The sequence below is a fragment of the Misgurnus anguillicaudatus genome, chromosome 23 (genome assembly GCF_027580225.2).
Source record: "Misgurnus anguillicaudatus chromosome 23, ASM2758022v2, whole genome shotgun sequence".
Classification (NCBI taxonomy): Eukaryota; Metazoa; Chordata; class Actinopteri; order Cypriniformes; family Cobitidae; genus Misgurnus; species Misgurnus anguillicaudatus.
The window spans coordinates 19,235,556-19,241,313 of NC_073359.2; positions in this window are offsets into that span (position 1 = coordinate 19,235,556).

Genomic DNA, 5,758 nt, shown 5'->3' on the forward strand with positions numbered 1-5,758 from the left:
AAGCGACTCAAAACAGGAAGATGAAGCTAGAAATTAAACCATGCACTGAAATCAGATTTATTTAATTTAACACCTCTGAAAAGTGCTGATTATTAGCGTTTGCTGATTTATCATGAAGTAACCACAATTTTGGTGATAAGACCAAACATACATGCCTATGTCAGCAATGTCCAATATGTCTCCTGGAAGACCACTGACCAACACTAATCTGATCCAGACATATCTGCCAGTAATGTTTAATCTCACAACTCTTTACACTGTAAGCCCGGATAAGTTGAATATACTTAAAAAAATGAAGCAAACTTGTTGCCCTAAAAACTTTAAGTAATGATTACTTAAAAACTTTAAGTAATGATTACTTAAACATATAAACTGTTCTAACAACAATTTTAAGTTGAATAGACTTCTTCCAATATTCCTGCACTCTTAACCCAGATTAGTTGACAATTTGTGAGGAAACCCCTTGCATATAACTTTAGTTTTATCACTTTATATTACTTTTGATGTTATAAATGGTATTATAACACAGAATTGATGACTGATTTTAAGTCAGTCATTGAATAAACGTGATTCTCCACAGAAACACACACAAAAGAGAATTTAAGAAAAAAAGTTAAGAATATTTTGTATTCTCAAAAAAGAAAGTTCTTAAGAAGAATTCCAATTCTTTAAAATAACATCTCAAGGTTTGGTTAACCTAACAGTACACTGTAAAACCTAACAGTGTAAGTCACTAAACGAAATGAGTTTATTCAACTTATTTATTTTTTAAAAAGTTAATTTCACTTAATTAATAAAAACACAGACAGTGTGGACAGTTGGACAGCTAACAGGTAAGCATTGCAAACTCTTTCAACTTTTTTAAAGCATCTTTAAACTTTAAAAACATGTTGTTTGTCGGGACTCTTCATTGTAATACTGTCTCGGTTAAGGAAATTTGTGTAATGTTACCACGAGAGAAAGCGACATTCACACAGCAATATTGCCTCAGACTCCTTCCTCTTTAAAGTATCTTTAAACTTTAAAAACATGTTCTTTGTCGGGACTCTTCATTGTAATACTGTCTCGGTTACAATAATGTGTGTAATGTTACCACGAGAGAAAGCGACATTCACACAGCAATATTGCCTAAGACTCCTTCCTCTTTAAAGCATCGTTAATCTTTAAAACATGTTGTTTGCCGTGACTCTTCATTGTAATACCGTCTCGGTTACAGTAATTTGTGTAATGTTGGACATACGACGAGACAGCAATATTGCCTCAGACTCATTTTTATCAGCAGACTGCATTGAGTACACCACAGTTCTGTAACGTTAAGTGGAAAATTACTTCATATATTATGTGTTTTGTCTGTCTGTCTGTCTGTCTGTCTGTTTTCAACCAAACAATCATTCAAGACCTTTTAAAGGTAACGTTACCATGTTTATTCATTTATTTGTTTTGTTGTGATTACACCACAGTCATGTAAGTGAAAAATTAATTCATATTTGTGTGTTTCTCTCTCAGTAAGGACTAACGTTAACTGTCTGTCTGTCTGTCTGTCTGTCTGTCTGTCTGTCTGCCTCTTCTCAACCAAACAGTCATTCAAGACCTTTTAAAGGTAACGTTACCACGTTTATTCATTCATTTGTTTTGTTGTGATTACACCACAGTCATGTAAGTGAAAAATTTATTCATATTTGTGTGTTTCTCTCTCAGTAAGGACTAACGTTAACTGTCTGTATGTCTGTCTGTCTGTCTGTCTGTCTGTCTGTCTGCCTCTTCTCAACCAAACAGTCATTCAAGACCTTTTAAAGGTAACGTTACCACGTTTATTCATTCATTTGTTTTGTTGTGATTACACCACAGTCATGTAAGTGAAAAATTTATTCATATTTGTGTGTTTCTCTCTCAGTAAGGACTAACGTTAACTGTCTGTATGTCTGTCTGTCTGTATGTCTGTCTGTCTGTCTCTTCTCAACCAAACAGTCATTCAAGACCTTTTGAGGTACACCAGTGCTAGATGTAACTACTTGAGACACACAGTTGTTCTCCCTTACATACTGTGGTCTATTTAAATGATAGTCAGTTAGCCAGCTGACCATACTGTTGTGTAATCCGGCATTTTCTAACTTATTTCTAAGTATAGCAGGTTGAATAGTGTTGAAAGCACTAGAGAAGTCAAAAAATTTAATTCTGACAATATTACCAGAGGTATCTAAATGACTTAAAGATTTGTTTAAAAGATAGATAATTGCATCATTTACACCAATTGCAGTTTTATAAGCAAATTGCAATTTATCATCAAAAGCACACAATAGCTGCTTAATGTAATTTAAAACCAGTCTCTCAAACACCTTCATTAATTGGGCCGTTGGGGCTATTGGCCTGTAATGTGCAAATTCAGTAGGGTTAGTTTTCTTGGGAACTGGTACAATACATGATATCTTCCATAAGACAGGTATCCTTTCCAAACGCAGACTTAAATAAAAAAAAATATAGTGAGTCACCCAACAAAGTTGATCAGCACAAACTTTAAGAACTCTAGGACTTATACCGTCAGGGCCTGCAGATTTCCTAATTTTAATTCTCTTTAAACCACTTCTTACTTGTTCCAAAGGTATAATAAACAAAGGAACAGCCTCACAGATGATAGAAAGTGGTGAATTTGACCCTGAGGAGAGGTCTAAACAAGAGCTCCCCCTCAAACCATCCGATGAGGAAGATTTTGGGTCAAACACCATCAAATCTATTAAAATATATATTCATTTCATCCACGTTTGTCCACGTAGTAGGATCCATGTACTCTATTCTGATGTCCAGACATCATATTTAGATCACTCGATACCCCTCTCACATTGTTTTGTTGGACTTTTTGTTCCATTTTTTGACTTATAACATTCCTTCCCTTAATTTTAACTTTTAATAGTTTCTGGACCCGCTTCAGTTCCTCTCTGTCGCCAATTAAAAAGGCCCTCTTTTTTTAATTTAGTAATGACTTTATGTCCGGGGGAACCCATGGTTTGTTGTTTGAGTAACATTTTACCTTTTTGGTGGGTACTGTGTTATCAACACAAAAATGTATGTATTTTGTGACACAGTCCGTTAAGCTATCAATGTCCTCTTCATGCGTTTTACATAAAACCTCCCAATCCGTAGTTTCAAAACAGTCCATTAATGCCTCATAAACTGATTCGGACCACATTTTAACTGTTCTTATTGTTGGCGGCTGCTTCCTCACAGCCGGAACATACACAGATCTGATAGAAACAATATTATGGTCCATTCGTCCCAATGAAGGGAGTGGTAGGGAACAACAAGCATTTTTCACATTTGCGTATAACAAGTCCAGAGTTTTACCGTCTCTTGTATCACAGTCCACATATTGTGTAAACGTAGGAAGGGTATTATGTAGAGAAGCTTGATTGAAATCACCAGAAATAATGATGAGTGATTGTGGATACTTTGTCTGCATCCTGGCTGTGACAGTATTAATATGCTCACTCGCATGTCTCACATTTGCAGAGGGCAGGATATACACCGTGATAGAGATCACATAAGAAAATTCTCTATAGGCAAATAGTAAGGCCTCATTCCTACAGCCATTAATTCAATGTCCTTGTAAGTGTTGTCTATAACCAGGGCCCGTACTGTATGTATAAAGCTGCTCAGAGTAAAATTTTAGTCTTATGTGTGTCAAAATTCTAAGAATTACGTCATTTTACTCTTATTCTTAGACTTAAGAATAAATTTGATTTATAAAGCCTCCTAAGTGTTAAGACTAGGTCTCAGCTCCTAAATTATTTAAGAGATTTGGAGAGGTCTCTTAACCTAGTTAAGAGTAACAAGAGGGCAGCAGAGAGGCGGAGGTTCATGCACTTTACAACAAAGAATGTGCTAGAATTACTTTAATTCAAATGTATTTCTATAGCACTTTTGTAAAAAATTATTGTTGCATTGTTGCAGAGCAGAAAATGTACAATAAATACATGTTAGTAGTATATAGACAGTAGATAGAAATTAATATAACATGAAATATAAAGAGTATAGGGTTTTTTAAACAATGTATATTATATTACACAATATAATATACAGTATAAGATGTATATAGTGAAACAAGTGCTTGCTCAGTACCAATAATTTTATGGGGTTATTAAGACAGCAATGGTATATACTTAAATGCATATAAATTTGAATAATATACAAAAAGTTAAAAAGTTGGATCAAATTATTGATAATGCCTAATAATGTTTTTTCAACTTAATTTTCTCAGTTTAAGTGAAAGAATTAAAGTTAAAAATGTTTAAATATTAGGTGTTAACAATTGAAGTTAGTTTTTAAGTAGAGCCGCTTTTACATTTTACATTTTATGATAGGTAAATAAAGTACCATAAAATGTAAATAATTCTACAATTTAAAATGTGAACACTACAAGATTGCAGTGACTCCATTACATGTAAAGTTATATTAATAGAGTATACAACCCTCACCCAAAACATAATGTTAGCAATGTTAGCAGTGAGCAAGCCAAAGGTGAAAGTGACCAAGATGACATAAATTACAATTGTGTTTAAGTGGAGAAATCCAACTTAACTTGATCATCTTGTTGGGGCTTGATCATCAAAGTATTTTTTATCTAAGTGTTTGCTTAGACTTAGACTTTAATCTTTTTTATAAACAGCTTGTGAGTGAAATCAAAATGATGTGATTCATCATCTTCATTTTTTAAATAGCATTACGTTTGTATATTTCATCAATCGTGTAAAATAAATGCATGTACTTATTTGTAATATTGTTAAACATTTTGTGAAGCTAATTACAATATTTAAATACTAATAGAATGTCTTCATGATTCATAAATGTATGGTGTCACATGCTGCTGTGACTGTATAACATTGCCGGCTTTCTATTGGCTGATTCAAAGGTTAAGGGCGGCCATTTTAGGTTGAAATCATTGTAGTCCTCAGTTTGCGGCACTTAAGTCAGCACTTAAGAATGAGTCTTATACTTTACTGAAAGTTGCTTTCAGCTTCTTTATAAATGTCTCCTAATCTCAGACTGATCCTACTCCTTACTAAGAATTTCTTGACACTTAAAGGAATAGTATGTAGGATTGTGGCCAAAACGGGTATTGCAATCACAAAACTTGTGGCTAAAACCGGTACTGCAATCACACAACTGGTGGCCAATACACAACATGACAACATAAACATCAGTTGAGGGCTGCAACTCCACTTTTTAAATGACAATATCCTGGCCAGACCACTGTTGTAAGTGATATAAGTATTTGAAATGAAAATTATTTCTTAATGTCTAGTGACATATCAGGGTCATTTTATGATTAATTGATATACATTTCTTACATACTGTTCCTTTAAGTCATGGCTTAAGACTATTCTTAAGAGCATTTCTGAGATGTTTTATACATACGGGCCCAGGTGTTTTTTGTCAACCCCTGATGTACACAGTGAACTTTTAGTCATGTGAAACTGAACCTCTTCGCTGTGCTGAGAAGCTATTATGCATTGATGCTGTTTTTATAGTTGTGATGCTGTTTTGCCGATAGCATTAAATTAATCAAATTATTTTAGGTCAAAGCTTATTTACTTTTATGGCTAATTTAGTTTCTTGACCAGGTTTTACTGAAAAAATCCCACCATATCGGTTTATTTAGATATGTAGATGCAAAAAGTGTCTCTTCTGTGTGGGAAAACTTGCATCTTGTGAACATTGAGATAAACTCAGGTTGTTTAAATTCGTTGTCATGCTGCAGGAGGAT